The 13,591-nt window shown below is 30.6% G+C and overlaps 1 pseudogene; it reads left to right on the forward strand.

Moving 5' to 3' along the window:
- The first annotated feature begins 453 nt into the window (after window positions 1-453).
- LOC149518992 (uncharacterized) lies at window positions 454-1,379 on the forward strand (annotated as a pseudogene).
- The last annotated feature ends 12,212 nt before the right edge of the window (window positions 1,380-13,591 follow it).

Raw genomic sequence — 13,591 nt, forward strand, 5'->3', positions numbered from 1 at the left:
AATATCAATAATAATACTAATAAAAATAATAATAGCAATAAAAATCTATCCCGATTAACCCTGGATGCAAATGGGTGTCTATATTGGCTTTTGGTATTATTTTCATTGAAAAATCTAGATATAATAATTATATACCAATTGAGCTTAGTGTTAATCGAGATGAAAAAAAGGATATGTACATCAACAATATTTCACATAAAGGTGATACTTATTACATGAACCAAATAAGGATGAGACCAATTGCATTTTTTAGATTGTGTAACATTTTTATAGAATAATTTAATAAAATCAAATAGATATGTGTCTATGAGGGAACAAATGATTGTATTTGTACATCTAATTGGTCATTATGTAAGGTTGCGAGTGATTAGATCAAGATATTTTAGAAAAATTGAGACAATTCATAGATACTTTAGAATTGTCTTAAAAGTAAATTTGAAATTCTATAAAGATATGATTAGGTTACTTGATAATTCAACTCTACCTAAAATAAGGAATAATCTGAGATTTTATCCATATTTTAAGGTATGAATCAATGTTAGTAGTAAAAATTTTTTCATATATATTTTAGACAAAGTTTATAAATTTTATTTTCTAAAATCTATCCTACAATAATAATAAGATTGTATGGGATTATTAATTGGCACTCATATTCATGCATCTGTGCCAATTGAGATTCAAGGAAGATTTCTTGCTTTAAAGGGAGGAATGACAAAAAATGTTTTAGCTACAATCACTTTTGACATGAAATTTATATATGCGCTTACTGTTTGGGAAGAAATGCACATGATTCTTGTATTTTAAATGATGCACTTTCAAGGCCAAGAGGATTTAGAATTCCACAAAGTTAGCTAGTGAAATTTAAAAGATTAGTAATTTACATTATTTGGATAACTAGTCTATTTAGCAACAATATAATTTTTGTAAATTTGTAGGCAAATACTATCTTGCTGATGTTGGATATGGCATCCGAAATGAAATTATCAATCCATATCATGGTGTTCGATATCACTTGAAAGAGTTTAGTGATCACCATCTTGAGAATGAGAAAGAACTTTTTAATCTTCACCATTCTTTTTTACGAACAACTACCAAACGAGTATTTAGAATTTTGAAAAAAACATTTTCTTGTACTAGATTCTGAACCATTTTGAAAATATGACACCCAAGTAGATATAGTTTTAGCTTGTTGTATCTGCATCAAGAAAAGTTTATGATGATGAAGTGATGGTAACTTAATTTTTTAAAGGATTATATTAATATTTTGTTATTATGGTGGACTGATTTTTTTTTTAATGTTAATAACCATAAATAGGCACATTCTAAACATGAACCATTCATCAACAAGAAACTTGACATGTGTGAAAAAATGGCTTTAGTTTTAGGGAAAGATATGGTTATTGGGAGTTTCGCCAAATCTTTTGTTGGTATAGATTTGGAGAACACCGAGGTTGATTTGATACCTGTAGGATTGAAAAATAAAATTGATTAAGATACCATCAAAGGGAAAAAAGCATCCTCCTCGATTAGTATTTCACAACCTCGATCTAATTGCAAAAAAAAAAAAACACTCTCTAATTGTCGAAGATGAGAAACTTGATAAAATATCAAAGAAGCCTAAAGATATTGCCAATGCCATTAAAAAAATTAAATTAAAATCAAATTGTTGCTATTGACTTTTATGAGCAAGTGATGAAGAATGAAGGGTTTGATAACGTAGCTCTTTCCTCTACCTTTGATTATTTAGTTGAGCATAAAATGTAAGTGATGGCATTCATGGTGAAAAATGATAATCTTAAAATAGTTTGGCTTCAAAATTTTTTCAATTGTAGGGATGACAATTAAAACTTGTTTACATAATGCCGCAAAACTTATTTATGTAATTGTTTTTGTTTGGCAAATAAAATATCCTTCATCTTATAAATATTAATGGACATGGCTCTGACTTGAGAGTGGAGGGTGTTTTTATTTAGGAACAATGGACATGGCTATAGAATGTTTAGTTTAGTAAAAATGGACATGGTTGTAGGATTTTTTTGTTTAGTAACAATGGACATGCTTTAACTTAATTAAGAGCATAGAAGAATTTTGTTTAGGAACAATATTATTATATTGAAAATTTATATGTGATATTTTTTTTATGGATATGATTTTAATTTTTTTTATAATTTTATATATAGGATATAAGATCTTATATTATATAATATTAGATATAATTTTTTTTATGTTAAAATATGAAATTTTTACTATTAATAATAATAGTTTTTGAAATTTTGATGTGTTATGGTGAAAATTTTAAAGATTAACACGGTAAAAAATATTTCTCATAAAATAATCCAAACAGCAAAAAATATTTGATTTTCTAAAAAATATCTTTCATGAAAAATATTTTTCTTTAGAAAATTAACTTCTAATTACCAAACAGAACCTAAGTGTTTACCAAACAAAGTGATCTAATCATTATGTATAAATCATCATAATTTTTTGAGTGATCAACTCATATCAAATACTACATAAATTTAATTTTGAAAATCCAACAATGGGCTTCCAAGTAAACGAGGAAAGATCAAAGATTCTTTCAATTCGTGCGGTTGGGTTCATTTTAAAAGAAAAAAAAAAAAGAAAAATGAAACTAGTACATTCTGAGATGATAGTCCAAAAAATGAATGTGGAGAAATCGACCACCTCTGTGTACATTATGAGATGACGGTTGCCCGTTATCATAGATTTAATCTTTCCGGCCTAACATAGCTTTGTATGGTTTAGTGTTTAAGGTATGAAAAATTATTCGATATATTGTTTGTATTTTTTTAATTTAATAAGTGAAGTTAAAAATTGACATATAATTTATTTTTTATTTTAGTTAATTTTTTTAATATATTTTAAAAGGTAAATATCATTTTATTAATTTTATTTGTAAAACTTAAAAATTTTATTATTAATATATTTGATAATTTTTCTTAATGCATATCTTTTTCAAAACATTATGAGTAATTTGTTTAATTATTTTAAAATAAATATTGAATAGCAAGACACTGAAGATCTTTTTTTCTTTATTATTTTTTATTATGAATCACTTGCAAGAATTTCATTTGGACTCCCAATGAATTAATTAAAATATTTTAATACACAAACTCTTAATGAAGAAAAAAATGAAATAAAAGATAAAAAACCTAAATTAGACCAGAATAAAAAAGGAAGGCTGTAATAGTGAAACAAGGATGAAATTACTAGCTTAGAAAACTTAAAATAAATTACCAATTTCAAGAATAATTATGAAAAAAGCTCCATAATAGAAAAAGATAGTCCAAAAGAACAAATATCAAATAAATATCCATTAAAGAAAAATACAAAACAAAAGAAAGTTACTTAGAATTTCACTGCAAGTTAATCCAACAAAATATCAGGATGAGGAAAGTAGCCAAATAGAAATTCGTAAAGGTCAAATTGTGCATTTAATACATTTAATCATGCAAAATTAAGGACTTAATCCTTTGTATAAATTTGGTCCTTCTATTTGTGGACACCCCAATTTGATTGGGGGTCTATTGGACTAATTCTGTTAATTAAAAAATAAAAAAGTAATAAAAGTGGAAAAAATGAAAAAAGAATGGTTGAATTTGTGTAAAATTAGGTTGAAGAGTTTGAGATGGATTGAAAGAGGTTGATTAAGATTAAAAGTTTAAAGGAAAGTGGGATTTTTATTCAACTTTGAATTCTATGGTTTTAAAGTCCTATAAATATAGACCCAAGCTAAGCTTGAGAGAACACATAGAAAGGGAGAGAAGAAAAGTAGAAAGTAGTAAAAAAGAGAGTTTGGAAGATTTTTTAGTTTTAAAAAAAAAAATTTTCTAGAAACTTTTTGGAAAAATTTCAGGTTCCTGTAAAATTTTTCAGTGAAGTTTGAATTTTTCGGTGACTTTTCGGTGACCTCCCAAGATTCCAGCAAAGCTCCTAGTTTCTGGCGTCCATTTTCCAGAAACTGGTGAACTTTTCGATGAACTTTCGGTGAATAACCCAGATTCTAGCTAATTTTCCAAAATCTGGTGAAATTTAATCGATGTTCTTAGGGGGTCTAGAGAGAAAATGAGAGAAAAAGGGAGAAGAGTGAGAGGGAAAAAGGGAGATATGGTGAAAAAAGGCCAAAATTAGCTTTTTATACATCGTAAAACAACATCGTTTTGGCGCTAAGAAACCCCTTAGGATTCACGCGTTTCTATTTCGACCAAACTGACTCGAGCGTAACCCGTTTTGGTTAACCCGTGTTCCAGCCAACCCCTCAGTCAAGTCGAGCTGAGCCGTGCCTTGAGCTATGTATTTCAGGCTAACATTTATGCCTCCAACCAAGCCATTTTAGTCGCTGAGTTGAGCCATTTCTTTGGTATTTTTTATATTTTATTTATGAGTTTTCTTCTTAGTATTTTTACATGATTAAATTTGAAAAAAATATAAAAATAAAAATAAAATATAAAATATTTTTTTGAAAATAAATATTAATTATCCAATGATGAAATTTATAGAAATTTCAAATGATAAATTTTTATAAAATTCTTAGGTGAAAAATTTTGTTTAGATTTGTCCCAAATAGTGAAATAATGTAGATAAAATTTTAATAACAATAATTAATATTTATTTTCAAACAAAAAAATAAAAAAATAAAAATAAAAAATATATATTAATAAAAATTTTGGTTGAAAATATTTGACAATTATCCAAGGATGGGAATCTCAGGAATTTCAAATGGTATATTCTTAAGAAATCTCTAGATGAGAAATTTCTTTACATTTGTCCCAAATGATGGAAGAATTTAAATGAAATTTCAATAAAAATAATTGTCATATTATTTTCTTTCCAAAAAAAAGGGAAAAAAGAAAAAAAAATTTTTAAATAGGCCCAAATAGTGAAAAATTTAGAAATTTTAAAAAAGAAAATATTTCTAAATTGACCAAAATGGTGAAAAATTTAGAAATCCAATAAAAAAAAGAAATAAAAAGAATTTCTAAATAGGCCCAAATTGTGAAAATTTTAGAAATTCAAAAAGAGAAAATATTTCTAATTTGGCCAAAATGGTGTAATAATTGGATATATATTTGATAAAAAAAGAATAATAAATAAATCTTTTTTCGATGACGGAGCTTCTTCAAGGAAACAAATGAGATCCTTGAATGCTTTTGAGGTGAGAAATAATTTTGAAAATTCTACCATATTGATGGAAGAATCTTAAGAATTATTTTCAATATTTCAAATAAAAATTTGAAACCATTAAAATTAAGACCTGAGGATAAATTTAAAATAATATAGTACCATCATTTGGATGGACATATGGGGGTGTTATAACTTTCTTCACATGTAATTGAACTCCTGAACCCTGTTTTGATTTGTAGACCTAAACCTATTCTTTTAGGGACTCTTAGTCAAGCTTAAGAGCTTCTTAAGAGGATAGATTCTTTAGGTGGTCAATCACATCTAGTTAAAAAAGATTGGTGGCGATTCTTCCACTTGTTAAGTTTAGCTATAGATTTATGGATCTATATATTATAATAGTTTTGTGACTCCACTTAGGATAACCATAGAGAGTCATGCCATAACAATTTAAATTTATCCTATCATTTGATCTAATGATTTTACATTGCAATTATTTGTTTACTAACATTTTTCCTTTTTTGTCTTGTATTTTATTTATGGGGTTAATAATTATATGTTCCTTCACACATACTATCACATGCATTTGCATTATATGAGCTCTATACCTAGGCTTTGTCCCTCTTAGGAGAAAGTAAAGTACCTATGCTATTGTGAGATGATAATCTCTGTAGTGGCTAGCGAAATACTTTCACTCAAATTGAATCATTTTCATTGGTAGCTTGTGATAGGTGAGGCTTGGACTGCCTTACTAGTCTATGATGGACAATAATGTAAGGAACAATTCGAGAACTGTTAGTGGTCAAAACCTCATAACCCTGCATATAGTTTTCCTTTAAGAGACCAATCTTAAGATAGAGCCATTCTTATCTATTGATAGATATAACCCAAAATTAGGACACAAGAAGGAACAACTTGTATAATGCTTATCTAACCATTTGTTTTGTTTGATTTTGTGCATCTATATCATTTCCATATCATTTCATTCTATGCATCATTTTCATGGTCATATTTTAACATTATCATTTGCATTATTCTCATATAGGAAATATTTGTCACATATCAGTTATTGATAAATCAGATATCACATTTATATCTATGAAAAGTCAAATGCAATCAAAGTTTACATCAATTCGTCATGAATCTGCTCATTAATTGAAAATCAAGTCAGAGGAAGGTTAAAAAAAATAGGGTGATTGCTTGCCTAAAATTTTTATCTCATCATTGCCTGAGAGAGCTCATCTTGATCTCCAACAAAATGACCTGACTGACTTAAGCAATGTCTAGGGATGCATGAGTAGAATAAGGTATGAGGTATTTGAGAACAAATATGAGGACATAGCTTCACTACTCCAAGTGAACGTGGATAATAATCTGATTAGAGCCATCATTCAGTTTTAGGATCTCTGTTATAGATGTTTCATCTTTAATGAAATAGATATGGTGCCCATAATTGAAGAATATATGGTCCTCATTTACTTCGATTTGCCAAACCCAGACAAGATTTATTGGTCAAATAAGGTGGGCTATCATAAAAAGCTAGTGCAAATATTTGGACTAGCTTGCCCCAAGTTGATGCATATGTCAAGACAAAAGGTAAAAGTAAGGCTATCCCATAAAGTTTTCTATGAGATTTTATCCAGGGGTATGTGGATGATGATCAAGGGTTAGTGGCTATGGCTATAGCTTCATATACTGGTCATATTCCTAAAAGTTATTGGGTATATTGGTGTCGCAGTGATAGACTTCATTGACCAGTTAGCATACCAAGTCAATGCAACACCAATTATTTTAGCAGAAACCATTCGTTCTTTAAATTTTTATCACAGAAATGGTAAAAGTCAGTTTAATGGATGCTTATAATTATTTTATGTATGGATGCAGAGTCACATTGAGTGTAAAGAAAGCTAGTTTCATAAGCCATACCTACATTCCAGCATCCCAATCAAAGAGTTTTGTTACAGCACATGGCCTAAAGCAAAGTAAAAATAAGAATGGGTTTCATACTTTTGGGCCTTTAATAGTCAAGGGATAGTTTAGAGAGCTCCTTAGATGCGTCATGACACAGTGTTATACAGTTGTGAAAATCAACCTCGGGTGTTTTTATTGGGCCTATTGGGTGCTGTTACTTATGCCCCAACTTTAGTGAGAGGACAATCTGAATGCGAGAAATTCATTCCAGAAACCTATAGACTTAACTAGTGAAAATTTTTTTCACTGATAAAGAGGCATATGGAATGATTGAAAAGATAAAAAAAAGCATGGAAGCAAACCATCAAAGTTAATCAAGGTAGGCTTACTTATGACATTACCCAAAAATATAGTGTATGGCATGCAAAGAGGGGTAAAGACATTGTGCTTCTTCAAGAACAAACATTTGGCCACTCTTCAAAGGCCATTCTTTGAGATCTTTTGCTCAAAATGGAAACAGTTAAAAGAAAACTCCAAATCGAGAAAGATGTGTTGGAACAAAAAAATAAACGATTAAAGTTAAAAATGGAAGAGAGTTTACAACTTCAAGAACTGAAAATTCAGAGCCTCACGAAGCAAAAAGATTAGTGGAAAGCCTTATTCAATGATTTAGACAAGACACATTCATCGGTTACATCCGAGCTTACCCGACTTTTAAAAAAAATGAATTACTGAAAGTAAGGGTGGAAAATGGATAAAAGGCCATTGCTGGGGCACACAAACATAGCCAAATGCTACAAGAGATAGTGGATCGATACATAGCATAAGTAAAAGCCTTGTTTAATGAATACAAAAGACAAGCTAAACAGAGTGAGTTATGGAAAAACATGTGTACGATAAAACAAAAGCATTTAAGGCGTATGTTTGATCAATTATGCATTGCTGCAAATAAAACGTTGAAAATGGAAGAAAAAATGGATGATTTGAAAGCTGTGGTGCAACCAGTGGGAGTTCATGGGTGACAATTGCTTGATTTCCTAGGCAAGGCACAAAATCATTACCAGCAAGCCAAAAAATTTATAAATAGGCATTAGAAATAAAGGATGATGCTTAGGACTTTAGAATATTGCTTTGGCTTTATTAAGATATAATTTTGAAATTTTAAATAAAGTTTTAAATGAAGTTTATTTTATCAATAATGGTGATGTGGCAAATATTAGTACATTTCATTCATACATTAACATATTAAACATAGAGCATATAATTTATAATAATCATATAATTATGGTACTCAAGGTTCAAGGATAGCTTCACTCAGTAGAAACCCCACTCATCGATACAACACAAAAGCCTAAGCTAGACAATTGGAGCAAAAAAACTCTCATCATCTTGAAAAGATAGAAAAAACTTAAGAAAAGCTTGAAAATGAGTTAAGATTTTGGATGTTCTAAACAAGTTAAATAAAGAGAAAGGAATAAAAGAGAATACCAACCAATAGGGTCATCCATCATAATAGATGGCTGACCCCCTATATCCACCTGATTTTGGTCCACCTCAAGCTCAATCTACACAAAAGGTTCCACCACAGTAGTTTATATACCCTACATATCTTATAATGTCATCAGCCTCTAACCTAAGGCATTACCATAGCTATGTGAATTTTATCTTTATTAAAAAGGTAGTGGAACCAATCCAAGTTTTTTATTTAGATGATCTAAAGAAAAAAGAGAGAGATAAAGCAAAAGTGGTTGAATCTTTGGAAGACTCAAAGATTAATATGCTAGAATAAAGTTAAGGGTCGTGGAAAGAATTGGTTTTTATGGTTCTGTCGATGCTTCTAGGCTTTGCCTAGTCTCAGATATTGTTATTCCTCTTAAGTTCAAAGTATTAGAGTTTGAGAAATATAATGGTACAAAGTGTCTGAAGACTCATATTACCATATATTATCAAAAGATGGTAGCCTATGCCTATAATGAAAAGTTACTAATGCACACATTTCAAGATAACCTTACAGGCTCTGCAGCTAGGTGGTATGTCCAGCTGAACAGAACCCATATCCATTATTAGAGCAATATGACTGTGACTTCATCAGTCAATATTAGTATTTTATGGATTTGGCTCATGATCGTTTGTCTTTGCAGAATATGAAAAAAAAGGCAAATGAGTCATTCAAAGAATACGCCCAAAGATAGACGGATGTAGCTTATCAAGTACAACCTCCTTTAACTAAAAAAAATTACAGTATTGTTTGTCAGTACTATAAAATCTTTCTACTATGAAAGGATGATAGGGAATGAAACAAAAAATTTTATCGACATAGTGATATCTGACGAAATCATTGAGAATGCCATCAAGAATGGCAAGTTAGAAGAAGGGAAAACATCCACTAAAAGAGCCTTAAAGGAGAAGGAGATTAAAGCTCAAGCTGTGAGCTTTGATAAACAAAACTTCAAAGGTTATCAACCCTACCCACCACAAAGTTATTCTTCATATTACCCTGTTGTGAATAATGCTTCTCTTTACCCGTACCAACCAAACCTACAACCATCTTACCCTCAAACTATCAGCCCCCTTTTAGACCTCAAATGGCTATATATAGTTACTTGATTGCTCCTAGCTAGGTAGAGCCACTTAAGAGTGGTGTGATCCAATAGCCCATTGTGACTATCACTATGAGTTGCTGGCCATTCCATTGAGAATTATACTGTCTTAAAGCATAAAGTGCAATTATTGATCAAAGATAGAATGATCAATTTTGATACAGGAAGGGTAACTACACCAAACAGCAATGGTAATCCTTTGTTAAATCACAACGTGAATGCTCTCAGTGAGGAACGGGAGCATCAACTAAAAAAAAAGTGACAGAAATCAAAACACCTCTTAGTCAACTATTTGATACTTTATGAAAAGCTACATGATACAACCAGTGAGTCCGTATAGTTACCATAAAAAGTATGTATCAGATAGCAATTGTAAGTATCATAGTGGGTTATTTGGCCACTTTATTGAAACTTGTAAGCAATTTCACCATGAGGTACAAAAGCTTATGGATTCATACTAGATTGAACTCTATGAAAAAAGGAAAGATTCAAAGAGTGCTAAAATGTCTATGATCGATCAGCCATTGACACTATTTCCAAGGTTGGTAACAATTTATTATAGGGATAAGCCAAGGTCAACCATAGACCAACATGTTCCCAGGTTGGTAACTTTTAAAGTTCATGCTTCATTCTTTTACAAGAGCAATAGAGTTGTGTTATAGAAATATGATTATGACACAGTAGTCCAAGAGTAATAGGAGAATGATTCTAAGTCTGATACCGTTAATATAACTGGTGTATTGGGCATCACCTGAAATGGAAGATGCTACACTCCAAAAATGTTGGAGAGAGCTAGAAAAGAAAAAGCCAAGAAAGAAAAAAAACAAAAAGATCCGCAAGTTATGCCCGATAAAGAATATCAAAAGTTAGTGTTAGAAAAAAAGGCTTGTGAATATTTAAAGCTGATAAAAAATAATGAATATTCTATGGTTAAATAGTTGAATAAGATGTCAGCGTGAATCTTATTGTTATCACTACTATTAAATTGGAAACTACATTGAAATGCCTTGCTGAAAGTGCTGAATCAGGCATATGTGACATATAATGTGTCTATCGAATATGTGAACCACTTGGCTAGAAACCTGGTCATGCCAAATTATATATCATTTAGTGATGATGAGATTCCTCTAGAGGGAAGGGGAAGCATCAAGGCTCTGCATGTCACTGTCAAATGTTAGAGTCACATTATAGCCAAGTCTTCATCAACAATGGTTCTGTTATTAATGTCATGCCTATGTCAACTTTGACAAGGTTACCTCTTGATTATTCACATATGAAAGATAGCCAAATGGTTGTCCGAGCTTTTGATAGAACCAGATGAGAAGTCTTGAGAGATATAAAGATTCTCTTACAAATTAGGCCATGCACTTTCAAAATAAAATTTTAAGTAATGGATATCTCTTCATCTTATAGCTGCTTGCTGAGAAGGCCATAGATTTACATGGCAGGTGTTGTCCCCTTTACCTTACACTAAAAGATCAAGTTCAATGTAGATGGTAGGTTGGTGGTAGTATTTGGGAAAGAAGCATATTAGTAACCCAGTCGTTGAATGCTTTATATATGAAAGTTATTGAGGAAGTAATGGAATGCTCTTATTGGTCCTCTGAATTTGTCAATTCTATAGGTAAGGGACCTAAAAACCAACACTTCTAAAAAATAGTGATGAGTTAGGTCATCAATAAAAATTGGTATCCTGGAGTAGGGCTGGGCAAAAATTTACAAGGGATAAGGGAACCCCTAACAACGATGGACAATAGCAAGAGGTTGGGTCTTAATTATGAAGTAAAAAACTGGGAAATCAGGGGAAGACAAGCTAATAAGATAGCCATAATCATCCCATACTTGTATGAGCCTTCAGGCCTGAAGGATTCATGTACCCAACTATAGCAAAGAATTTAGAATAAAGTATGAAGAAGGCTTTCACTGAGTTATCTATCCATGTGATCGAAAATGAAAGTGGGTATAAGTAGAAAACATAGGTTCATCATTGTCCATCAGATTATGAGCTGAATAATTGGAGTATTATCGAAATGCCTGCTATCCTTAAGATCAATTCAATGTAATTATACATCCAATAGCTTATGTTCGAGGCCTTGGGGTGATCTTTCTTGTTTAGGCCATTTATCTATTATTATTTTAATAAAAATTAAGAAAGATGCATTTTCATTCATTTCTTCTAGTGCCTTCATTTTTTATTTTTTAAACACATCTTGTCAACATATCCTATTTCATTCAATTTCAGATCCTTAAATGAACAGAAAGATAATCATGATAACGATCAAAGGGTTAATTTTAAAAAATTAATTAACACTGATGTACTTGATAATGAAAATGATTTTGAAGAATATATTATTTCTTTAGACCTAATGAGATTGATTGAGCAAGAAAGTAAGCCAATTGAGCCTCATCAGGAGACAATTAAATTAATGAATTTAGGGGATAAAAAGAATAAGAAAGAGGTTAAAATTGGCATTTTATTCTTGTCGATAGATAAGTAATGATTTAAAAATCTACTTTGAGAATTCGTAAATGTGTTTACTTGATCTTATCAACTTATGCCTAGGCTCAGTATAGAAATAGTAGAGCATAAACTGCCTTTGAAGTCAGAATATAAACCAGTCCAACAAAAATTGAGGCAAATAAAACCTGAAATGCTATTAAAGATCAAAAAAGATGTGATGAAGTAGTTTGATATAGGTTTCTTGCAAGTGATCAAATATCTAGAATAGGTAACCAATATAGTACCGATCCTCAAAAAAGATAAAAAAATATGAATATGCTTAGATTATCGTGATCTGAATAAGGCTAACCTAAAAGATAACTTTTTTTTACCTCATATTGATGCACTGGTAGACAATATGACTAAGCATTTGATGTTCTTCGTTATGGATGGGTTTTCAGGGTATAACCAAATAAAGATGGCTGTAGATGATATGGAAAAAACCACTTTCGTGATCATATGGGGAACATTTTGCTACAAAGTCATGTTCTTTAGTTTAAAGAATGTTGGGGTAACATACCAAAGAGTCATGGTGATACTCTTTCATGACATGATGCATAAAGAGATTGAGGTGTATGTGGATGATATGATTGTAAAATCTCGAGAAAACAAAGATTATGTCACCAATCTCATAAAGCTATTTGGTTAAGAAAATTTTAACTCAAGTTAAACCCAGCTAAGTGCACCTTCAGGGCAAGGTTAGAAAAATTGCTAGGCTTTATGGTTAGTGAAAGAGGGATTGAAGTCAATCTAGACAAAATACGAGTCATTTAAAATTTGTTGCCTTAGAGTACACCTAAGAAGTTTGAAATTTTTTGGGTAGATTGAATTACATTTCTTGGTTCATATCTCAGCTTACCTATAAGTATGATCCCATATTTAAACTTATTTATAAAAATAACCTTAGAGAATGGAATGAGAAATGCCAAATGACTTTTGATAAAATTAAGCAATACTTGTCAAATTTTTTGGTACTAGTATCACCTATTTCAAAATTTTATATTTGATAATGTATGAGAATTCAATGGGATGTATGCTGGGGCAGCAAGATGAGTCTAGCCAAAAAGAGAGAGCTATTTACTACTTGACTAAAAAATTCATAGAATATGAGTCCATGTATTCTTCTTGAGAGAAAATGTGTTATACATTAGCTTGAACTGCCAAAAAATTCATACAATATATGCTCTATCATACTACTTGACTTATAGCAAAATCAAATCTAATTAAATACATCTTCAAGAAACCCTTTTTGTTTGAAAGAATTGCTAGATGGCAAGTAATGCTTTCAGAGTATGATATTGTATATGTAAGCTAGAAGGTAATAAAAGGGAGTGTTATAGTTGATTTTCTCGCATATCATGCTACTGAAAATTATGAGCCAATGAGATTGAAATTTTTTGATGAAGATTTGATGACTGTTTCCCAACTGAAGAATGAA

Source organism: Durio zibethinus, chromosome 5 (assembly GCF_047325235.1).
Source record: "Durio zibethinus cultivar Kanyao isolate XHJ-2024 chromosome 5, ASM4732523v1, whole genome shotgun sequence".
NCBI lineage: Eukaryota > Viridiplantae > Streptophyta > Magnoliopsida > Malvales > Malvaceae > Durio > Durio zibethinus.